The following is a 26,535-nucleotide window of genomic DNA, read 5'->3' on the forward strand; positions in this document are numbered from 1 at the left end:
CGACGAAAAAAGCGTCAAGTAAAAACGCGTTATTAGATATAACTCGAAAAGTAGTTGTTAGATCTCAAATAAATTTAAATGGGACCAAATGACACACACCACCTTACGATTAAAAAAAAAATTGTCGAAATCGGTCCACCCAGTCAAAAGTTCTGAAGTAACTAACATACATTTAAAAAAGTACAGTCGAATTGAGAACCTCCTCCTTTTTTGGAAGTCGGTTAAAAACAATTAAAGAGGACCTGAAAAGTAGTGAAGAATGGTGTGATAGAATATATTTTAACTGCAGATGCTACGCGGGACGGTCGATATCACAAAAAAAACTCTCCCAATTACCCAAATATGTTGGTCTCGGACCATTAAAACTCGTAATAAAAGAAATATTAAATAAAATAATATCGGCCTCGTACAATCCGGCGAAGTAACTGGAAGGATTGGGCGACGAAAGGGCCGGCGGAGGAAGGCATGAAGCTGAAACTGCTACGGGCAAAGTGAGTTTTAATTTTTTTTTATTTTTTTTTAAATAAATGAACAAATTCATTTTTTTTTTTGAAAGTTATATCTTTAGGTAGGTATTATGGACACAAAAAGACTTCATGCGATTTAAAATGGATATTAAGAGATGACAAGTTAAGGGCTATTTGAGCAGAACGGTAGACCGTTCTAGGCTACTTATTTTGTTTAGATTACCTCTAACAGTCAAAAAGTAACGTAAAATGTTAAAAATGTATTTTTCGCGTAACTGTCCAATATCTCTTAGTATCTCAGCAAAGATTAATGCAGATTCTTTTGCGGATGCGGATCTGCTGAAGTCAGAATATAAATGTTTAACAAAAGCTTATCGCGAACGAGTCGTACCACTTTAAGCATTTTGAAAGTCACTTGTAAGCATAAATAAAGACGAATTTGGAATATGTTTGAGTAAACAATGAAAGATTCTTTCTGAATCCGGAAGCAATGACCTGTTCCCAGCGAAATAATATTTTGTGGAACTGAGTTAATGTATGGCATACTGAGAAACTTATCTATGTAGTTAACTAACAATGTTTTGGCTGCAATGGGTTAGGGATATTTCACAATTCCCTTCACCTTTAGAACCCTATAGCTATTTAAAATGTTGTTCTATAGTCGACTAGCCCGTTGGCGCAGTTTGTAGTGGCCCTGCTTTCTGTTCCGCGGGTTGCGGGTTCGATTCCCGCCTGAGTCTGGGTGTAATATTTGTATTTACATATGCATTATTTCTGTGTATATTTATGTATATATATAGTTATAACAGTCGGCTGTTACCTGTAATACAAGCATTAAGTCGCTTACCATAGGAACAGACGACCGCGTGTGTATGTTATGACCGTGTGTGTATGAACGTAATAGTATAATAGCGTTATGTGTTATTCAGGTTTCCCTCCAAGGCCAAGAAGGACAGGTCTGCGGTCCACGCGCACGTCCCCGTAGTCTCAACAGCCACCAAGGTTGAGACTTTCTGCAGGGATGTGTGCATGCAGCTGCAGGCCTGTCCATGTTTTTGGACCCACACAATATGTAGACCAGTGTCCGCATAACTGTCGGACAATTAAAAAGTCAACCTTCCGTTATATATCCGGAAATAGCAGACAAGATGAAACAGTAAGAGGTAGATTGCTAAGCTTTTATAATGCTAGACCTAAATATGATGGTACAGTTTTTGCAAACATGAAAATTTTGCTTTGCAGCTCTACAGGCGCATGATTGTTCATCTCAATGCACCGTTCCGAAGTTGTGAACGTAATAATATAATAGCGTTATGTGTTATTCAGGTTTCATTCCAAGGAAAAGAAAGATAGGTTTGTGGTCGACGCGTACGTCCCCGTAGTCTCAACAGCAGACCAAGTTGAGACTTTCCGTAGGGATGTGTGCATGCAGCTGCGGGCCTGTTCATATGTGTTTGGGCTCCATCAATATGGAGACCAGTGTCCGCACAAATGTCGGACAGTTAAAAAGTCCACCTTCCGTTAGTATTGAACATTAACTTACTTATAATATTTCTAGTAAAAAGTTATAAAGTAACACACAAAAATAATAGTCTAATTGTGATTCTCCTCCTTTTTATGTGAGTTAAAATGTTAGCAGGCCATATTTATACAAAGACTGCTCTTAATTAACGCAAACGCACCACACCACTTAATAAGTATTATCATCAGAACAGGTGGTCTTTCCTTCGAGATGTGTGCGTGTATCTGCATGCTCCACCACTTAATAAGTATTTTTCGATTATGACGCCAAGAGTATGGCAAAAGAAAGATTTTTTTATATAGTGGAGTGAAAAGGATAGTATAGTAAACTAACAAGTGTAATAAAACTGTACAAAAATGTGATAACGTTAAAACAAAATTAAATACCCACAACTTGGGAGGAAAACAGAAACCAAACCATTTGAACCATGAGCACACATGCAGTAGCTAATATTAAACACTTGTATATATAAACCAGTAAAATGTAAAAAAAATATATTGTAGAACCTATTCATAATTATTTTTCATTTTTTTGTTTTTAGATTATGGTGCGAAAAAAAAGGTTCCGGAAAAAAGCTTTTATGATGTTAGACCTAGATGTGATGACACATTTCTTGTATTTTAAGTATTATGCTATTTATTCATCTATGAGTTTTTTTCAATAAATGTGTAATATCTTTTATAATAGTTTTATTTATCCGAATGCATTTTTACGAATTTTATGACAAATATAGTTACGAATTCTGAATATAAAAAATTTGAAATATAAAATCTGATGCCATATGTTCCAGTAGTTTCAATTATTTCGCTAGGTTAATTTCAATATTCGCCTCGATAAATGGACAAACTATTTACATATTAAAACGGAAATCCTGTGTTTTAGATTAAAGATATAATACAATATATTATAAATTAGACATATCCATTTTAATAAAAAATATTAAGTAGGATAATAAAGTACGTACATAGCATAAAACAATATCAATTCTTTGTTATGTGAACATAATTTTTTTTTAACAAACTAGTTGTCGCCTTGTGGTTGAAATTCAACCATAATTAATTTAAACTATAAGTTTGAACAAAAGATTATGTGTGTTTATGTCAAATACATGGTATAGTGTGTTTTTATTAATGATTTATAATGTGTATTGTAAATTGTGTCATACTCCACGACCACCAGGGGTGCGTGAGAGGGGTGGCGGCGTAGGATTTTACATAAAACGCTGTACATCTGTTCGTACGCTGAAACATCCACATACCGAATTAGCAAATGTGGATAACGTTTAAAGCGCACAACAAAAATTTTATACTGGGCACAGCTTATAGACCACTGTGGTTGAACGTTACAACCTTCTTTGATGACCTGCCCCACCCCAGCCTGCAAAATAATGATATTTGTAATAAATAAAAAAAAAAATACTAATCGATTGACTTTCAAAAACTCAATTCAACTACGTTGTCCTTTTAAATTGCTCACCTTAAATTATCTATACTAATATTATAAAGAGGTAAAGTTTATAACTTTGTATGTAGGGGGTAATCTTCGCAAATACTGATCCGATCATGAAAATTCTTTCACTAACAGAAAGCTACACTATTCAGGAGTGATATAGGCTATATTTTATTGTAATCGAACAAAAAATTCAGTGAATAAGAAAAAGATTAAATTATAATATCAAAATGGTAAATAAACTAGCGCCATCTATCGCTATTAGAAAACTATTAGTCTCGACGCTATATTTAGTCATATTTTAGTCTATCGACGATGTTTTCTCATTTAATTATATCGGGCAAAGACAAGCATTCAGATTTGGTAAAACTTGCTCTCTTACGAAATATGATGGGGCCGGAGGCCGCGAGAATTGTTTCTACGATTCCAAATATAGGGTCCGAAAAGAAATATACAGCTCACATTAACCCTAGAACTAATGTTGTGTTCGAGCGTTTCAAGTTTAATGAAAGAAAACAACTTGAAGGGGAGCCCTTTGATTCTTTCCTAACAGATTGCAGACATCTGATTAAGTCTTGCGAATATAAAGATATCGAAAATGAATTGATGAGAGACCACTTGGTTCAAACCATCTATGATAAATCCACACAGGAAGCCTTATTGAAATTTGATGACCTCACGCTTGACAAAGCTATTAAGTTTTGCCAGACCAAAGAATAGGCTTCGAGGCAGATGTTGGCGATGAATCCGGTGTTAGTTGAGTCAGCTAAAATAAAGAAAGATGAACATAACAAATCTATAAATGTGTTCAGGTGCAGACGGCGTCAAACTGACCATGCCCCTCAGTCATGTCCAGCATTTGGCAAAAAATGTAATAGGTGTGGTCTACACAATCATTTCGCAGTTGTAGGGTTACCAAGGTGAACAAACAAGTACGTGAAGTGAATAAAGAATCAAACTCTGATAGTGAATCGGTATACTGCGGAGAAGCTAAAAGTGTGAATGGTGTAAAGTCTGAATGGTATGAGGATATTATTATAGAGGACTCTAGAGTAAAATGTAAGCTAGACACAGGTGCAGATGTAAGCATAATGCCTGTTAATTTGTTTAACAAAATAAATTTAAATTTAAGGTCGTTACCAACAAATATAAAATTTGAATCTTTTGAAAGCAACCAGGTTAAACCAGTAGGCATGATAAATTTGCAATGTCAGTACAAAGACACAAAATGTTTTGAAAATTTTATTATTGTGGATTGCAAATCCATGTTACTGGGTTTGCCAGGCTGTGTGAGTTTGAACTTAGTTAAAAGAGTACATAGTGTGCCCAAAAGTGTGGCTGATACTAGCAAAGAAAATTTTATAAAGGAAAATATTGAAGTCTTCAAAGGTATTGGCAAGGTTCCAGGTGTTTTTCATATTCCTACTAGATGCTCTGTTGACCCCATTTGCCATCCTTCACCTAGAATTCCACATTCTTTGTTGGAACCACTAAAGATTGAACTTGAGAGATTGATAAAAAGAGATGCTATTGTTAAAGTTGAAAATATAAGTAATAAAGCATGTGTAAATAGAATTGTGTTAGTAGAGAGGCCTAACAAGAAAATTAGATTATTTTTAGACCCTTCTGACTTAAACAAAATTGTTGTTAAAAAATCCAAAATGTTACTTTAGATGACCTAGCGACCAAGTTGAAAGGTAAAAAATGTTTTTCAGTGCTGGATCTTTCTGAAGGATTTCGTCATCTGACTCTGAGTGAAGAGTCATCTTGGAAATGTTGTTTTGGTACTCCATTTGGTGTTTTCAGATATTTAGTGTTGCCTTATGGATTAATGAATGCCCCGGAATTATTTCAAGATGTACTTGAAAGTCACTTTGGGGACCTTCCTAATGTGGTTGTTTGGGCTGATGACATATTAGTTATGGGAAATACAATTCAGAACCATGATGAAGCTCTTAAAAATGTCATTAAAAAGGCTAAAGAATTTGGCATAGTTTTTAATAAAGATAAATTCCAGTATCACCAACCTGAAGTCAAATATGTAGGTCAAACTTTTAATGCTAATGGAATATCAATTGATAAAGGGAGAGCAGAATCATTAATTAAGTTAAAATCTCCATCTAACAAAGACCAACCTAAAAGCATAATTGGTTCTTTTAGTTACATAGGGCGTTATGTACCTGATATGGGAAAATTGATGTACCCATTATGTAAATTGCTTCAAAAAGATGTCGATTTTATTTGGTTACCAATTCATGAGGAAGCTTTCAAAAAACTTAAAATGAAGGTTAGTTCAGCTCCAGCTCTTTGTCCGTTTGATCACACAAAGAAGGTTACACTGCAGTGTGATGCATCTGGCAATGGTCTTGGATGCTGCTTGTTTCAAAATGATTAAAAAAATATACCAAGACTTGTTGCATGTGCATCACGAACCATGAATAGTGCAGAACAGAATTATGGTTAGACGGAGAAAGAACTCCTAGCTATTTACTTTGGATGTAAAAAAATTCATAAATATATTTATGGTACTGACTTTGATGTACAATCTGATCACAAGCCTATTATGGCTATAATGTCAAAACATATAAGCAAAGTAGGTGCACCAAGGCTTAGACGTTTCAGACTCAAATTGTTAATTTATAATATAAATGTATATTATGTACCAGGTAAACACGTTAATTTTGCAGACATAGCCTAAATATAACTGAACATGATGATGAAATGCTACAAATGGTTCATTCTATATCAAAGTGATAATTGATTGCCCTACTAGATGGTCCTGCACTTACCAAATGTTACTTAGATTGGTTTCACTAAAAGATATTTGTGATAGCCAATCTGAATTAGCGGGAATTTACTCAGACGACTTCTGGACACAAATTACAGAAATTTTCACCTGCCTTAAGCCTATTAATGAGGCGACAGAAGCTTTGCAACGAAAACAGCTAACAATTGACGATTTTTACATAGCATGGCTAAATTGCAAAGCCAAGCTTGAATTGATTCCAAGCATATTTGCAAATGAATTAGTAACGAATATGAAATTACGAGAAAAAACTTTATTAAATGCTGATGTAGTCTTAGAAAGCTTGTACCTAGATATTCGTCTAAATGTATTACTATCGAACCAATATTGCATAAAAGCTCAAAAATTAATATTGGAAACATATAAACAAATACAAAGCGTAACATCGCTTGACACTGACATTCAAGAAGTGGCATGCACTAGTCGTCATGATAGTGAAAATTCTACGAGTAATCATGTCAATGATGTTTTAGAAAAACAATTACAAGAAGCTGAGTCACTTCGTGGGCTGCCTGGAAGAACTTCAATTGATAGTTTTGAAGGAATGATTCGGAAATTGAGATATGAACCCAGAGTGCCCTTCGAAAGTAATAATATTAGCTCACTGGTCTAATAAATATGTGGCTAAAAACCCTACCTTGTTAAATGTCGCAAATTGCGTTTTAGCTGCTCCAGCAACACAAGTATCCATGGAAAGGCTTTTTTCTTCAGTAAAATTTATACTCAATCCATTAAGAAGCAATATTAACAGCAGCTTATTACAAGATATAATGTTAATCCGCTCTAATCATGATTTATTTACTTAATTAATTCTTATATTTTAATATTAGTAACAATATGTTAATTAAATCGTATAGTTTATTATAAGTTTGCATATTAAAATCAGCTGTTATTCGCCATTATTGGCAAAATATGTGATTTCATTTTAATAACAATATAAATCAGAATTTTTATACAAGAGGGGGCAAACGGACAGTCGGTTCCTTACCATCAGTCAATGTCGGATGAGCGTAAAGATATCTTTAGGAAAGAAACAAACAATGATCCTGTACTTAGGAAAATATCTCAGTTTTATTACAGTGGTTGGTCAAAATCAGTTCCTGCAGATTGCAAAGAGTTTGAAAAATTCAGGGATATTATTTACATGCAGGATGGATTAATGTTTGTTGGTAACAGGCTTGTTGTGCCAAAGTCGCTAAAACATTGTGTGTTAGATATTATTCACAAAGGTCACTGTGGCATTTCTAAGTGTATTAACAAAGCAAAACCACTATTTTATTGGCCCAAAATGCGGTTAGATATTCACAACTATATAAAACAATGCCGACCATGTGAAAAGTATAGTTTTAAAAGTTATAATGAGCCATTATTAGCACACAAAATACCTAAAGAAAGATTTATAAAAATAGGGTGTGATATACTGGATTTTTATGGAAAATATTTTTTAGTGATGGTTGACTATTTCTCTCATTGGATAGAACTGTTGCCTATTACTGACAAATGTGCCAAAAGTGTAATCAATGCAATGCAAGAGAGCTTCACTCGCTTTGGATATCCAGTAGAAATAATTGCAGATAATGTCCCATTTGCTTCTTATGAATGCAAGTCTTATTTTAAGTCTAAAGATATTGTTTTAGTAACGTCAACACCCAGATATCCCAAAAGTAATGGATTGGCAGAGAAAGCAGTTCATATTTGTAAACTAGTACTAAAAAAATGTAGAGAAGAGAACACTGATTATAGAGAAGGTATATTACACTATAATAATACGCCACTTTCAGGACTTGATATCACACCCTCACAAATGTTGAACAGCAGGATGGCAAGAATAATGCCCTGTAATATTGATGTTTTACGACCTAAGAGATATCCAGAAAGATGTTCATAATAAACTAGTGTTAAGGCAATCTCTATATAAAGAATCTTATGATAAATCTGCTAGAAAAAAAGAGAGGAGAAGTGTGGAATAAAGCGGAAATTGTCAGAAAATCTAAAGAGCCACGTTCTTATATTATAAAGAAACAAGATGAATGTAACCCCTTAAGGCGAAACACCTCACAGATGAAAAGGTCTTTTACAAGTTGCAGTAAACATGATAACACTGTTTTTAATGAATATGTCGAACCCATGCCTATCGACAAGAATGTCCTAATTCCTATGTCTGAACAACAGACATTCACATAGGATAATGTTCAAACAAATAAGGTTAAGTGCGCCTAGCGGGCAAGTGCACCTACCACAAATATCTCGAAAACTAGCGATTGGATACTAGTATTCACACCTTATATCGATGCTACAAACTAAATCATATTTCTTGGTGAAAGACACAGGTGGCTCTGGTCATGTGAGTTTGAGATACGCACCATTTTATTTTCACTCATATTCAAAGTGGTGAGGAGAGATGACTATGGGGTGATCATCTTCGTAAATCTCAAGAAATCGAGTTTTTACCGATATACGAGTGAGGTAAGTGCACAATTTAATTATTTTGCTTTAAGAATCTGACTTTTTTTCACTCCTATCTAGTAAAATTTATATATTTTTTGCAAGTTAAATATTCTAAACTCAAATTTATATAGTTGGGGAAGCGCGCCATACTGAATTTTTATATGGCGCACTTCGCCGCAATCCAGAGGTTACAAACTTTTTAAAATGTGTGTCTTTGTTACAAGTATTTATGTAACTTGCAATGTTTGTTTGCTTGTTTGTATGGTAGGGTCAAATCTTGCAAATAAATTTTAAAGAAGTTATCTTACACGGATATATATGTAATTTGCATATACGTTTAAAAAAGATGGTGGCTTATATACAAGTACCCCTTCAAAACTCTCCGATGACATTAACTAAATTGTGCCTGAACAAAATCAACTTTTCATTGAATTTAAACACAATTCCAAACAAAACTTCAACAAGCAACATAGACTCAATAACCACTGAAAAAATACCGTCTGAAGATTTATTTCTGGAAACTATAAAACAAATTCCGACTACTGGTGTCAAAAAAAAAAAAAACAAGTGAAGATTTCTGGAAGCGCTGAAGTAATAACTCATATAGATGTTATAGCAAGACTGAAAAAAAGGAAGATGACAAACTTAACAAAGAAATAAAAATGGAAGGAAAACTCAAATGTTGTTACTTATTTTTAAAACTTACAAATATTTTAATAGTTTTATAATATTTTTATCTAATATTAGTTAGTTAAACTGACTGAAATAGGTATCTATATAGAATTACAGAATTTTGTTATATGGACCAAAGCTCAAATGCCATTTCCAAAACATAACGTAAGTTAATTAGATATTCGCTTATTGTTTGTTAATACTTATTTCACTCGATCTCTTTCACTTTTGTTAAGTTGTAAGTGTAATAAGCCGTACTTGATTAGTGTTTTTGAATAATTACAACTAATATTATATTTTTAGAAGATGTTTCCTCAGGATGAAGGTCATTCCACAGTTTGTATGTACGCCAAAAAATAAGCGAGAATATCCAGTTGTGTTGATTATATCTAGTTCTATGGCGAAGGATGCGATTGTAAAAACGTGACAATGGTTCAATTCTTCAAAACACTCTCCATCATACCTACAGTCGGTAAAAAACAACGTCTCGACAACGACACAACGACAACACGTCGAGACAACGTCTTTCTATACTTAAAGATTCTGCACCATCCATTAGTTTTGGATCGTCGACAATGCGAACAGCCCGGCGTTTAATGGAGTCAAATTATTATAGGGGAGAGGGGTACATTGATATATATGGGGCACATCAATACAGTCGACAATACGTGAAAATAAAACGCGATTGGAGACTCATTTACACACACAACGAAAGGCGTCTGTTAACACAAACACATACATCAGCGGCGGCCGCTTTCGTTCAACGGTTTACCGGCGACATGTACAAAGTTACAAACCTGTTTCGCGCGTTCTCAACAAAAATTTTGTCGGTTTCTTTCGTCTATAATTTTGTCTAGTAACTATTTTTGTGTTTAGTACTGCATGTGAAAATATTTGGTAGTACATATCTTTCGTATTTTAATGTTAACTTCTAATTTTAAGATTAAATATTACTTTAATTTGATATAAAAAAAATTACTTTGCTTTGGTATGTTGGGGTACATTGATGCAAATGACCTAGGGGCACATTGATACACATCAATGTGTCCTTACTGAAGACTCCATTTCTACCGAGTAAGTAGACTAGTCATGAAATATCAACAAAACAATGTGCAACACCTACAGGACTGTGCATTGCTATACCTTCAACATTAAGAGCTCAGGGTATTTTCGAAACTTTAACATCTACACTACCTACAGAACGTTAATTGCAATTCCTTCAACAACAAGAGCTAAGTATATTTACGAAGCTTCACCATCTAAACTATACATTACTCCTGAGACTGTAAGGTCTTACCCAAAAATTACACGACTCAACACATCCAGGAAAAGCGAAAGGTAAATCAAGAATCTATACAGACACACCAGAAAAGCAAAGAATAGAAACACTACAAAAGACTAGAGATGAAGTTTACTTTTAAAAAAAAACAAAGAAAATGTGTGAAAGATATGAAAACTGCTAATAAGGCTAGGCATTGGTAAAATACCCACCAATAACCTAAACAAAAAGTCAAACAAAGCTACAGCTATGGATTCAGACTCATCAAACTGTTCCAATGAAATAGAATTTCAGCAATCATTCGATTCTGAAGTTCCAAGATTATTATAGTTTTGGTACTGGTCCACCAACAGCAAAGGATCTCCAGAATGGTGATTATGTTGTAACGAAAGTGATGAATGTAGGAAAGAAGCAACCTTTTAATAATTTCTTTGGCAAAATTATATTTAGACATGCAGACAGTCAAGGAAACGACTTCCTAATCTCTTTTTTAAAATGTAAGCCGACTTGTACTTTTGTAGTGCCTGATATAAAAGATGAGGTTTCTGTTAATATCTCTGATATTTTGCTTAAGTTGCCAAACATGGTCGTGCAGAAAGGCACTAGCAGAACTGCTTCTCTATTTAATTTTAATATAAACTTGTCCCGTTACAATATACCTATATAATGACGTTTATGATATGGAAATGAAAACGATTTAAATGCTTTTATTTATGCAAGAATTCCAATAAATATTGAATATATACCTAAGTTCCCCAGACATATATCAATGTACTCCTAACATGGGGCAATTTGATACTAATTCCATTTTTTTATAAATATGCCCTAACTTGTTTTCCATTAATGTGACAGAATCATTCGTCTCACAAAAATTAGATAGACAACAAATACATCAAAGTTCTTAACTTTAGTATTATTGTGCAATACAACCTCTTTTTTAGGATCTTAACCCTAGAAGCCCAATCTAGGTCATTTTTACCTCTACGCAAACAAATATCTGCTACCTCTTTCGCATTCTTCTTTCGATCGCCGTGATTGATCAAACCAATTTAGCACACGCCAAGAGCCAACAGGAGACGGCGGTGTTGCCTTAGTAAGTCCCCTCATATTGGAGTAACCGTACTGTTGTAGGTCAATTTGACCCATGTTTAGGCTTTGTGTAACTTTTACATCTATTTAAAGTTTTTAAAGAGAGCTATTTCAAGACGGTTAACGTCGTATTGTTTTGTCTTAATAATGAATAAATATTATTTTTGAGAAAAAAAAAACAAGATGGTATCCTTTAAACAGCTAAGAACCGACGAGATAGCAGGCATTTTAGAAAATAACATGCGATACAAACTCAGAAGAAGAAGATTGCTTTATTAAAGATTAAGTCAGAAATGACGTGAAAGACGAGGTTAGTGGACTACAATTGAGTGTTCAAGCGATCCAGTTAGCCAAGAGACTGTTCGAAATGAAAATTCATCTATTGAATCAACTAATAAATCAACTTAATGACAAATCGGTGGCCTATAGCTGTTTTTACGACATGCTCAATATGTCTTTTGTGAACTCGTGTCGTCTCTTTGTGGATAATAATCCACTGCCACAAAAAGCTATCTAGTAAAGAAAAACCATTAATGGTCGCAAAAACTGCATAAAAAATGAGCATTGATTTGAATAGGCCGTGATGCAACAACAGCGGCGCCCTACTTTGAAACGTTCAGTGCGTGTAAATTTAATGAACATTCTTCAAAATAAGCCGCTACCAGTACCAGAGGACCTCCCAGAAGCACCAGAACCGAAAAAACGTCGTAATTGTGGATATTGTTCTTATAAAAAACAGCAGAAAACAAATTCACAGTTTTTTAAAATGCAAAAAGACAATTTGTCGTGAGCACAATATTGATGTGTGTGAAAAGTGCTTATAAATACAAAAAGATTATATGAAACTATTTAATTGTTATAAAATATTTATTTGTTCGAAGATTTTTTTTTATATTTTTAGTTTAAAAGAAAAATAACCGGAGGGATCTCATTTTGTACCAAATTTTTATATTAATTAGTGATTAGTTGTTTTTTCAAAGTCTAATAAATAAATATTATTCTCATTATGCTTTTTTTCATTACCTAAATGGTTAATGTAAATAAATAATGATAAAAAATAAAAAAAATTACAGAAATAATTGTGTTTGCAGACAAACGAAAAAAAACCGACTTCAATTACATCGACAAGTAATACTAGATCGTTCAATAAGTCCCGAGCCTAACCTGGAAATGGCGCATATATTAAAAACTCTTTTGATTTTTAAAAAGTACTGGCTATCAATACAAGAATATGTGTCAAATTTTTAAAAATGGAACAATAAAATTATTGATTTTGAAACATTTAAGTGACGCTACGGTTGTAATTTCGATACAATGGAAAAAAACGTTGATAAAACATTGTTTTTTAATGGGAAAAAATACCGTTGAAGCACAGCAATGGCTTATAAAATGTTATGCAGGATCAGCTCCCTCTAAAGCAACCATTTGTCGGTGGTATGCCGACTTCAAACGCGGTCGCATGGACACCAATGATGGGGAACGCTCAGGTCGTCCAAATGAAGCAGTGACTCAACAAAATATTAACCAAGTCCTCAAAATCGTATTGGAAGATCGGAAGGTAAAAGTGCGAGAGATAGCCGAGATAGTGAAGATTTCAGCTGGTAGTGTTTTCACTATTTTACATAAAAATTTGGCCATGAAAAAGCTTTTTTCTAAGTGGGTGCCGCGTTTGCTTACAACTAATCAAAAGGAACAACGTATCAATGATTCAGAGCGATGTTTGGCGCTGATGAATCATAATAAAAAGGATTTTTTACGTCGGTATGTAACAATGGATGAAACCTGGATATACCATTTCACTCCGGAATCCAATCGGCAGGCAGCGGAGTGGAGAGCGGCTGGTGAAAGCCGCCCGAAGCGTCCAAAGACTCAGAAATCGGCCGGTAAGGTTATGGCGTCTATATTTTGGGATGCGCATGGAATACTTTTCATCGACTACCTTGAAAAGGGGCAAAATATAAATAGTGACTATTACATGTGCTTATTGGAGCAATTGAAGTACGAAATTGCGGATAAACGGCCTCACATGAACAAAAAGAAAGTGGTGTTTCACCAGGACAACGCGCCTTGTCACAAGTCCGTGAGAACGATGGCCAAAATTAACGAATTGGGCTTCGAATTGCTTCCTCACCCCCCTTATTCGCCAGACTTGGCCCCCAGCGATTACTGGCTGTTTGCAGACTTCAAAAAAATACTTCAGGGTAAGAAATTTGACTCAAATAGTGAAGTTATCGCAGCAACGGAGGCTTATTTTGAAGCCAAAGACAAATCGTTCTACACACATGGGATAGAAAAGTTAGAAAAGCGTTGGAGGGACTGTATCGCTCTTGGAGGAGACTATGTTGATGAATAAAAATTAATTTTATAAAAAAGACCTTTTTTTAGTACTTAGTTTCGGGACTTATTGAACCACGTGTTACAACGTAGATCGACGAAAAAATAGTCAAGCAACTACGCGTTATCAAAGATTACTCAAAAAGTGGTTATCAGATCTCGATAAAATTTAAATGTGACCACATGAAAAACATCAGCTTTCGATAAAATTAAAATTTATCAAAATCGGTACACCTAGTAAAAAGTTATTGCGGATTTTCGAGAGTTTCCCTCGATTTCTCTGGGATCCTATCATCAGATCCTAGCTTCCTTATCATGGTATCAAACTGGGGATATCTCCTTTCAATCAAAAAAAAAAGAATGTTGTTGCCGACATATTTATGGAGGACTTCGAGGAGACTGCTCTGCGTACCTCGCCCATAACACCCAGGTTCTACAAGCGGTATGTGGATGATACTTTCACAATATTACCATCCGATAAAGTATCCATATTCTTACACCATCTTAACTCCATAAATTCCAAAATTAAATTCACAATGGAGTTGGAGGCAAATAAATCTTTAGCTTTCTTAGATGTATTAGTCATCCGTAATCCCAACAATACCTTAAGCCATACAGTGTATAGAAAGCATACCCATACGGATAGGTACTTAAAGGGTGAATCACACCATCATCCAACACAGTTAGCTACCGTGGGTAAATCTTTGTTTCAGAGAGCACAAGGGATCTGCGATGAGCGACACCTGGAGACCGAACTTCAACATGTCAAGCAAGTACCGCGAGACAACAAGCTTCGGGTACCGCGTCCTCATCACAGTGAACGTGTGAAACCAGCCACCGTCGAACGAGTACCTGCTGTGCTACCTTTTATGAAAGGGGTCACTGATAAAATTGGCTTCATCTTAAAGCGAGCTTCTATAAAAACTTTTTTCAAGCCGCCAAAAACGATAAGTCAATTTTTACCATCTGTCAAGTGTCATATACCCTTACAAGATGCAGGAGTATACAAGCTTGATTGTGACTGTGGTCTCTCTTATATAGGACAAACAAAACGATCAATCAAAACTCGCGTTAAAGAACATATAGCTGACTTGAAACTAATAAAACACAATAGCTGTAGCGACAAGACTGACTGACGTTAATTTTTATTCACCTTTTATACACCATAAACAAGTCCATAGATAATCTAAAATATATTCTCCTTAACACTAGATATAATTATATTTTGATAATATTCTAACAGAAACATCGTCGCTATACTAAGTCTGCAATCTGTGAACACAGTCTAGACACAGCTAGCCATTATATTAGATTCGATAAACCACAGATCATCGCAACAGAACACCGATTCCAACTAAGGATGATCCGTGAGGCTATTGAAATTAAAAAACATCCAAATTTCAATAGAGAAGATGGCTGGCAATTACCACCTGCTTGGGACCCCATTATTAATATAATTAAATCAAAAACCAAGCATAATTTACCACAGATTAAAGACTCAATTAGCACATTCTGCGTAGATAGGACTAAATAAAATATTGATGTATGTCGGATAGTTTCGAATAACTTTGTAACGTTAGGACGTCTGACACCTCAGTCCTCCCGTGACCATGGTTGCTGTAAAGTATCCGAAACGTCGGGAATCAAAAGTTAATAATAAACCGCGATAAAATCCGAAAAAAGTGTTTCATTAAAAAAAAGAATTATCAAAATCGGTACATGTAGTAGAAAGTTATGCGGTATAATACAACGTAGGTCGACGAAAAAAGCGTCAAGTAAAAACGCATTATTAGATATAACTCGAAAAGTAATTGTTAGATCTCAAATAAATTTAAATGGGACCAATTGACACACACCACCCCTTGATTAAAAAAAAAAATTGTCGAAATCGGTCCACCCGGTCAAAAGTTCTAATGTAACATACATAAAAGGAAAATACAGTCGAATTGAGAACCTCCTCCTTTTTTGTAAGTCGGTTAAAAAAGCATATTCAGCTCTCATACGATCTTAAAATTAACAAGATAAGAGTTGGTGTACTTATAACTTCCGATTTGAAGTTAGAAAATAGTTAAGACAGTAAACTCATTTACTTATGTAATCAGGAGATCCTTTCAAATGATGACAACTGGAGTGTTCATTAAAATTTATATAACATACTTAAGACCTTTATTGGAATATGTCTTCTAAATTTGGAACCCATAACTACTAAATAGACGTAAATTTACTGAAAAAGGTACAAAGAAGAGCCACTAAGATACCACATGTACTAAACCATAAGTCGTACCAGGAGAAACTCCAGTAAACAAGCTGCACATAACTTCCTAAGAAATAGAGTGGTTTGGATTTGGAGCAAGTTACTAGAAAAAAAAAATTGTTTTGGTCACTTCAGTTAATGCTTTCAAAAACCGACTCGATAGCTGGTTAAAATCAGAGGCTGTCACTTCTGCAAAAATGATTTTTCAACACTATTGACATAGACACATCAGCTTACCAGCTGCTATAATAAAAGATATGTAGGTCAAGTATATCCCTCCATCAATGTTTCAACCAATCTAGCTCATAGACTACTATTACATGGAGAACTTTTTGTACATGGTTAACTGTTGTATACCTATCTATCACAACGATACTATTAAACTCAAATTCACTCTAACCATACAATTAAATTGACTATTTGTAATAGTAAAAATAAATAGTATAAATGTAAACATTTTTTGATATGATATTCAAAAATGTTTAGAATTCCTAATGTGTGGGTAGCACGAAAATAAAATCGTAGATATTAGTATAAATGTAATTAAACTAAAACTAAATTACAAATTATGGAATTTGTCACGGGAAAATGAATAATTATAATACAAAAAAACATATAGTAATAAAATTTGCTAAAATGATATACATATAATACATCAATGCAAATAATAGTTTTTACTTTAAAAAAAAAAAGAAAAAAAGGAGTATTAATTTTTGTTATATAATGAAACAAAAGGCTATGAGACCCGTGGACCATCGCTAAAATAAGAAACAGGACAAAAGTAAGTGACATTAGCAAAAAATAAAAAAATTGAAATAGGACTGGACATATTATGAGAACTAACAAGGAAAAATGGACCACAAATATTATAGAGTGAAGGAATGAAAAGAGGCAAAGAGGATGTCCAATAAGAAGATGGGATGATGATCTACCAAAAGGCCGGAGAAGATTAGCTCGTGAAAGAAAAGTGTGGGAGCAACTAGGGGAGGCCTATGTCGAAGGACAACCTGACAAAAGAACTGGTTACTAAAATAGTAAAAAACTGTAATTGTGTAGTGCTTCTTGTTATGGTATTTACTTTATACCCATTTTACTATTGTAATAATTAAGTTTAAACAAAATGGTCAGTGAATAAAGGCTTTATTTATTTATTTATAATGAAACAAAATAGATCCCTAACAAAGACATTTCGATAGATACTTTAATCCTACCCTACATATTGTTAGTTTTTTTGTCTTAACTATGAATTGCTTGTATATTGTATTGCAATGTACATAACATTTAAAAAAATGTTTAATATTATAGTATAGTGTCTAATTTGTCATGCAAATGTATTCTTTTGAGAAATAAATGATCTTTAACTTTAAACAATGTTGACATGAAAACCCACGAAAAACAAACACAAAACAATTGCAATTTTCTGTTAAATAATAATTAGGGCTTTTTAAAAAGAGAGCAATTAAGTTATAATACCTATATTATTTTTATACAACTAAGAAAAAAGAAAAACATTTTCAACTATAGTCATCACAAAATAAGAGGCCCGTTGAGACATGTGACAAATACCCTAGAATGTAACTTGGTACGAAACTGTAAGAAACAATAAAATAATTATTAATAACATAGTGTTTTTAAAAAATATGTACATTTTTTGGGCGCATTCAATAATATGATAGAATATAGAAGAATAAAATCAAAATCAAAAATAGCTTTATTCAAATAGGCTCCAAGAGCACTTTTGAATCGTCATTTTACAAATCAAAACTTTAAAAATAAATTATTATTTTTGTAAAAGTGAAGCTACCACGGATTCGGAGTGTAGATTCTGCAGAGAAGAATCTGCAAGAAACTCCGTAGTTACTCTTTTGAAAATAAATATAAACTGTGTTTTAGTACAAAATTAGAAACATATTGCATGAAATACAGCGTCACTAAGTCCACACATCTTTATCAACTATGTAATCCTGCACCGAGTAATAAGCTTTATCTATTATTTTTTTTTTTAATAAAAACTTTAAATTTATGTTGAGATAATTCCAAAATCGTTTGTGGTATTTTATTATACATGCGAATACCGTGACCCAGAAAGGAAACGTTTACTTTTCGCAGTCGGAAACTTGGAGTTACAATTTTGTTATTCCTTCTCGTGTTTACAATGTGATTATTACTATTTATTTCAAAACAATGAATATTCTGGCGGATATACATGTAAACAATACAAGAAAACAATATAAAAATATAAAAAAAGACAAATTGATCTTTTGTACACCATTGTATTATTTCAAACTACCTACAATATCAAAGTTTAAGTTTCTGATCAAAATTTTAATCAAATGTACTTTACATTACATAATCAAATCGATCAAATACTCATACAAACTTGAAAAGGTTCATCGTGAGTATTGAATACCGAGTCATACGGTTACTTCACTATTTAGGTCCCGATGACAAATGTCAAAACGGGCCTATTATTTTGTGATGATGATAGAAATACTAAATGGTCGTATTTCTTTCTAATAAGTAGAACTCAGGCTTACTAATACATATTATTTGAAAGGAATGTTTACCTCTGAAACTCCGAAGTACTAGTTCTCTTGTAAAAAAAACATTATAGGCTGCAGAACAAATCCTAATCATCAACTGAGGGCAGTCATTTGGTGAACTGGTAAACTAGGACTTTGAGAGAATTTCTATTACTCACAGTCTTGCGCCGCCAGTGAACAGCAGTTTTTCAGTAGGTAATAACTGATGAGGTGTTTATCTGACCCTGGTTGGGATCTATCGAATCAGAACTTTACGAATCGGAATAACAATTCCAATTCCTTAAGACTACAGCGACCGATTCTTCAAACTGTGTACCTAGTTCACTTCTAGCTACCTGCTAGATATTCTCTAGGACCTCCTTAACAAATTCCTATCATTTCTTATTAAAGGAATTAATTGTAAGTACACGGTACCATCCAAAAACGAACTACGCTACAGTAATACGTTAATGCGAGGTAGGTAACAGCACAGTGATAATTAGAAGGTAAAAGCTTTAAGGAAGAGATATAAGACTACCCTATATAACATTATTACATTATGTCTACGCCGTGTCGTTAACGTTTAGGTTATTTACTTTATTGAGAGCTTTACAAAGAGTATATAAAAAAAGAGGTGTAAGGTATAAGTAAAGAGGTGTCACTCCATAGACACGGTCGAGCTCCGGGTTCAAGGTTTTGCTATACTTCAAGTACCAACTTTATGGTTGAGCTCAATTTTTTTCGTTAAATTGGTAATAATGAAGCATAGTGTTGTTACTGTTATCCTACCGGAAATCGATTAGTGTGGAAAGGTCGATAAATTAGTCGATAAAATTATCGATACTTTTTGAGCACAGGGTTCTTAATTTTATAAATTTTATTTAAAATAAAAGGTTTTTTTGTATATATATAATGTATATTTAAAACTTCTTGGTCTATACTACACTACTACTAAATTTCTTGGTACTACTACACTTAACCAGCGAAAAAAAATCTACATTTTAAACAAAAATGAAGGTAATTGTTACAATTAAACATTACAAACATATTATTTTGCCCTGATCACTAGTGTCTCGGTAGACAATCACCTATCTATTATGTCATCGGCTTTATGAAATAAATATTACAACAAATTATTTAACCTAATGTTCCTAGTGTAGGCAGAGAGGAAAAAAAGCCGGACAAAACTCTCGGTAGTCTTTTCAAATTTAAAGTTGTTATGCAAAAAAGTTACATTATTGAAGGCATGTCGATCACAACAGCTAACAAACAAATTTTATATTTTCGTAAACATACTGCGATACATCCCACAGCTCTCAGCACACTCTAGGCCTCTTTCTTCAAGTAGGAGAAGGATCGGAGCTTAATCCACCATTACAAAACAAATTAAATAGTAATTATCAAACAATAACAAACACTTTTACAAAACAAATTAAATAATAACAACTATTAATTATCAAACAATAACAAACAAAATAATTTAAAACATAAAAAACATGTTAACAAAACAAATTCTTAATTATTAAGATATTAATTAATATTTAATTATAACATAGATGATTTACAAACATAACATAAACTTCTTTATAAATCAAATTAAAATAAATAAATATAATATCTTATAACATAGATGATTTACAAGCATAACTTAAACTTATTTATAAAACAAATTAAAATCAATAAATATGAATAAATATAATATAAATCTTATAACATAGATGATTTACAAACATAACATAAACTTCTTTATAAAACAAATTAAAATAAATAAATATAAATAAATAAATATCTTTTTTTTTTCTTTTTCTTTGATATTTATTATTTCTGTTTTTGGTGTACAATAAAGTGTATTATTATTATTATTATTATTATTATCTTATAACATACACAGTCATATATTCCTATGTTAACACGTTGGACGCCATGACGGACACCGTATGTCCGACAGCATACTTTCGCCTGGGGCCACACCAATAAATCGAGAATCGTCAAAAAATTGTTAAGGTGTTTTTCTGCAAATATTGTCAGCGAAAACCTCAAAAATAATGGGCGACTGACGGAAACAGTTATTTACCCATTATTTTCCAAGATCTCAAGTGGCAGACACCAGCTATAACATTTTTGGAAACAATTTGTTAAAAAGCCTATAAATTCAAAGTGTTTTCGATTTTTTTTTTTGTGCTATGTGGCCTTATTGCACTGTGAGGCCGCGCGGGTCACTTGCCTTAGTAAAAACAGTCGAAACACTGTCTGTCGGCTCCCTAGAGGCTTCTGAAGCGATCGAGGGCATGCGGACACATGGTGTCCGACACGGCCTCTTGGACCCAATATAATGGCAGTCACATGGTGTCCGTCGCGGCCCACAGGACTAAACATGGTTTTTGGTCTGGAGTTCAACGTGTTAAGCAACTTAATGCTTGTGTTACAGGTAACAACTGACTGTACATTTTTTGAAATAAATAAACAGAAATAATATATATATATATATATATATATATATATATATATATATATATATATATATATATATATACTGCAGGCCAATATATAATGCCAATATATATGTATATATGCCCTGAATATTGTTATAAAGAAAAAAATAATAAGTTTATTCTGTTGCACATAACATTTATTACTATTACAGTGTGTTAGTTTAATACATTAATATAATTCTATGAAAATAAAGCTAATCCGAAGTGGTCTCCATTGGCTGCAATACACTTAAAAGTTGAGGCCAGTTATTAATAGAAGCACACACTCTTTCTATGGGAAAATTATTTATTTCATTATACCTATGAATAGCCCGGTACACATTTGACTAATATCAAGCATATGAGAGTCAAATCAATTTTTAATTATACTGCTTAAATAATTTACATTTTATAAATCAAAAGTTTGCTTAGTTTTGTTAAATATGCATTAACATTAATGTTTAACAGTTTCATTTATCTATATTTTATACATTTATATATATATATATATATATATATATATATTTCGATATTATACTATTAAAGTATAGTATAGTTTAAAAAATAGAATGACAAAATAATTTATTTAGATATAGCTCTTTCCTTAGTAATCAAATACGTATATTTTATTGTTATAATATTTCAAGTAAATTGAAGAAAAAGGGAAAAAAATAATAATTACATTCAATGATTCCAATTGTATCATGGAATCAATGGGCATTCCTTTGTCGTATACTTGTGTTATTATTTAAAGCAAAATTAAATACATATTAAACTGTAACGATCACTAATAAAATATATCAATATTAGCGTTGTTTAATATTGAAATAAAAATAATAAATGTATCTTAATATAATAAAAGCAATAAATTATTTTATAATATTATATTTATGTAAAAATTTATGAAATTAAAGGAATAGATCACATTATACATAATATTGTATACTTTCAACACAAAAAAATGTATATATAATAACAGGATTTTTTTTTAATTTCAGATTCTACATTAACTGAACGTGAGAAGATCCTGCTGATTCATTTGACTCAAACTAAATTAAGCTTAAAGCGTTTGGCAGTCGAAATGCGAACTGTGAGGAAGACACTAATAAATTGTTTGTAGCTTATCACGATATTAGCGGGGTCCGCACTGACATGCCTAATAGAAATTATAATGATGACATTCAAGTTGTCGATGAGATAGTTTATCCTGTTTTGTCTTTGTCCAATGAAATCGATTTCTTTTTATATGAAAATGATTTATGTAACTTTTTGGAGCAGCCAGTAGTATATGTTAGTGGTTATTTAGCTGCAAAATTATTAGATAGAACGAAATGTCAGAAATGTAAAGATTCGTTAAAAGTTGATAAACCAGTAGACAACTTAAACAATTATATTAGTTTTAAAGAATGGTGGAAAGATTCGAGCTCATTGTGCTTTCCTTCTAAACCTTTATGTCATTTTGTAAACAAGAGCCAAATTCATTTCAAAGCTATTATATCTCAGGACTTACAAATTAAAAATATAAAGCAGTAGACTAGTTTGCAATTAAGTAATGAGCATTTTATAGAAAAAAACAAATCAATTAATTCATAATCTTTGTTTATTATTCATTAGAAAATCATGTAAAGACAAAAATATACAATTAGAATAATGTGATCAAGACAAAGCTTAGATAACAATTTTTAAGATTCTTGTTGAATATTTATATTTATATTTATATTGTCAGTACTATAAAACAATGTTTGTAGAAAACATACATATTGGCAGTTCTTCTTGACATCTAATGTCTTTGCAATGTTTTTTGTTTTCCAAGTTTTTAAATGTGTATATTTTAGCTTAGAAACAAAAAAAAAATTTCCGCTGTGGCTTCGCCCACATAGATTACGCGATTTTCGCTATTTCGTTTTCTCCCATAATCCGCTGTTCGTTTATCCACATACCATTAAATGGCGTACATGGAATTGTAGCATCCCGTGAAAGAATTTTTAAAATCGGTAGTACTTTATGGAATTACCTACAACAAACATTTAATAATACAAAAATAAGAATTTAGAAGATTACTCTAAATATGTTCTTATTATGTTTGTAAATCATTATGTTTTTTATCTGTATGCCTAGGATCATTATATAACGCTTTTCAGAATTGTTTTTACTTAGATAATATCTGTAAATATGTTTATGTTATGTTTGTTTGTTATTTACTGTATGTCGGATCGTTACATATGTAACGTTTAAAAATTTTAGATTTTTGTGAATATGTTATGGGTCAAATTCATCGTCTTGGTTGTTATTGATTGATAATTACTGTTTTGCGAGATCATTTCATTTGTATCACTTTTTAAGAGTTGATTTTTTTGTGACTATGCTACGTTAAGTGTTAAATCATGTTGTTTGTTAATTTTTGATAATTACTATTTGTTACTATTTAAGTTGTTTTGTTAATATTTTTTTTTATGCTTTAAAATCATCTTTTTTGTTATTGGCTGACAATTACTATTAGAAACTATTTAATTTGTTTTGTAAATGTTTGTTATGCTTTTAAATCATCTTTTTTGTTATTGTTACTTACTGTTCCACGGGTTGCAGGTTCGATTCCCGCCTGAGATTGAATGTACTACGTGTATTTATATATATATATATATATATATATATATATATATATTATGGATAGATACTGACTACTACATTTACATAGTCTACCACATAACTACATTAATAACTACCACAACTTAATCCCTTGTAGTTTAAAATTTAAATTTCCTTCTCGTTTTCGAGTAGTGACAAAAGTAAACTTTAAATAGCCATACTGTAAACTTGCCATATTCTGTATACGACCTTATGCGCCGGAGGTGTCGATATATATATATATATATATATATATATAAATTATAACATAATTATGTATAGTAATACACCCAGACTCAGGCAGGAATCGAACCTACAACCCCCGGAGCAGAAAATAGAACCAGCACAACTGGAATAACAGGCTACTCATCTAAATGTATAAAATTCAATTTTGAGAAAAATAAACATTTAAAAAAAAAATTAATACATAAAAATGTTTTAGTTGCTTATAATTATCTATGTAGTAACATATACAGTTAGAGAAATATTTTATATAATAAAGTGAACTTGTGTCATAAAATTAAATGCTAATTAGCTATATGCTTATAGTAGACATGTTACTTGTTAATGTTTTATGTAATCAAAAATGTGAAATTTTCATTTGTTATTCTTACCTAGTGTTTTTTCAAAAGTAAGTCCTTGTGGTGCCTGCGAAGTAGAGGGCAAAGGGAGAAAGCTGTATTCAGCATCTGAAAAATAGTAGTACAATATCTAAATATATCTAGTATCTATTACTTGTTAATTTTTTTTACATTTTCCATTATTTACTCACACTTAAATTATCTGAATTTTATTTTCTACTAGCTTCTACCCGCAACTTTGTCCACGTGGAATAGTTACTTTGGGCTAGCTGGGGAAGGTCTCAGAAGGAAAAAATCCGATTTTGAAACATTCTTCATTGGTGGTCCACTCTTATTGGTCTTTGCGTGATAATATATAGCCTAGGCTATCAAATACTGAAAAAAAATTCAAATTGGTCCAGTAAGTCCAGAGATTAGCGCGTTCAAGAAAACAAACTCTTCAGCTTTATACTAATAGTATAGATTTGATATGAAATTATTTTTGTTTTAAAATTAAAGTTAATGATTACTTATCTTGTTATATAGAAGATGAAAATGATTATTTTCTGAAGGTGTTATTCATAATCATTTTATAGAAAAATAAAACTAAAAATCTTATACTGCATTGGATCATTTGTATCATATGTTGTGAATCGTTGCATATATGTGTTAAAAAATATTAAAGATTCTCAGAAAGTGTTTTACATATATCTCTCATTTTATCAGCGATATGTATATCAATCAGCCTTAGATATCTGATATCTAAGGGCCAATATTATCTAGGTAAATGTATAAATAATAAATTAAATATATGTCAGATGATTTTTTAGAACATTGACTAACAATAATATATTATAATTATGATATTTATTACAACTGAGATTGTACTGCCATTATCAGTACAAAATATATTTAAAAATTATCTTTTTCTATACAGTACAATTGTGAACATATGTATCATCTCATCTTTATTTTTTTTTAAATTTCCAGTACATACTTAGTAAGACAGAGTTTTTGAAACAACAAGACATTGTTTTCAAGAAAACTTTTTGTCACTTATTAAAAATGTATAAGACTTGCAACAGCAAGTTATTAAAATTATAAGTAAGTTCATTTAATTAACAATAAAAAATCTTAATTTTATCCATCATTAAAAATATATTACATAACAAACATGAACTAATAAGATGCTGTACCTCTTAAAAACACTTGTTACTTCTAACAACATAACATAAATAAATATAATATAATAAAGTAGTTTACTCACTTTTAGATAAAATATTTTCATTCCATTGCACATTCTCTGAATTTGTTATATCTTGAAAACTAGAAAATAAAAAAGAATTTATCATAAACATCAATTAGCATATTATGAACCAGAAATAAGGCTAGACAAATAGCTAAACAAGAACATCGAGAAAAAATAATTGTAATGTAATTTATAATTATCATAAACATATAAAAAAAAAATTGCACCTTTCAAGACTTAAGATTTTTCTTTTTCTTTCTTCACCATATAAAGGAAAATCTACCAAAAGACTGTCATCCAATGGTTGTGGCAAATTTAATGTTGGAATAGCATTTTTAATTAATCTATTGCCCTTTGTATTAAAATACTTTTTTTCAAAGTGATATCCACACAAATATTTAATTTCATGCAATTTTTTAACGGGTATGTAAGCAGTCTTCATTCCCAACTGCTTTGACCCAAGAATGACACTTGAGAATAGAATTTTAATCGTCAATTTAAATTAAAAGTTTAAATTTTACATAGTCTACAACTAGTTTTCTAGTATACATAAGTATGTATAATACTTTAATGTTACTTTATTACTACAGTTAGCTATTTACTGTTATAAAGATTTTAAGTAGAATTTATTTAAATATTGTATTGTTCTATTGTTAACACCACAGAGCATAGTAATATTTACACTAACCGATCTGGATCAAGTGGAAACTTCTTCAAAAATACATTGGCTCCAGTCCAGGGGTCCTCTTTAGACCAAAAATAGTACATTTTTGATATCTCACATTACG

At 31.9% G+C, this 26,535-nt stretch overlaps 2 long non-coding RNA genes across 3 annotated transcripts; one reads left to right on the forward strand and one right to left on the reverse strand.

Annotated features, from left to right (window-relative positions):
* The first annotated feature begins 1,372 nt into the window (after nt 1-1,372).
* On the forward strand, nt 1,373-2,545 carry LOC123658236. The gene is made up of 3 exons (XR_006743847.1): nt 1,373-1,588; nt 1,794-1,987; nt 2,531-2,545. It is a non-coding gene; the product is annotated as an uncharacterized LOC123658236 (long non-coding RNA).
* Nucleotides 2,546-5,971: 3,426 nt separating this feature from the next.
* On the reverse strand, nt 5,972-25,944 carry LOC123658243. 2 transcript variants are annotated; one of them, XR_006743849.1, is made up of 3 exons: nt 25,766-25,944; nt 24,553-24,627; nt 5,972-5,984 (listed from the first exon to the last, which is right to left on the reverse strand). It is a non-coding gene; the product is annotated as an uncharacterized LOC123658243 (long non-coding RNA). The 2 variants fall into 2 exon arrangements; XR_006743848.1 differs by lacking the exon at nt 5,972-5,984 and adding an exon at nt 11,575-11,587.
* Nucleotides 25,945-26,535: the final 591 nt, after the last annotated feature.

This window comes from Melitaea cinxia, chromosome 1, assembly GCF_905220565.1.
Source record: "Melitaea cinxia chromosome 1, ilMelCinx1.1, whole genome shotgun sequence".
Classification (NCBI taxonomy): Eukaryota; Metazoa; Arthropoda; class Insecta; order Lepidoptera; family Nymphalidae; genus Melitaea; species Melitaea cinxia.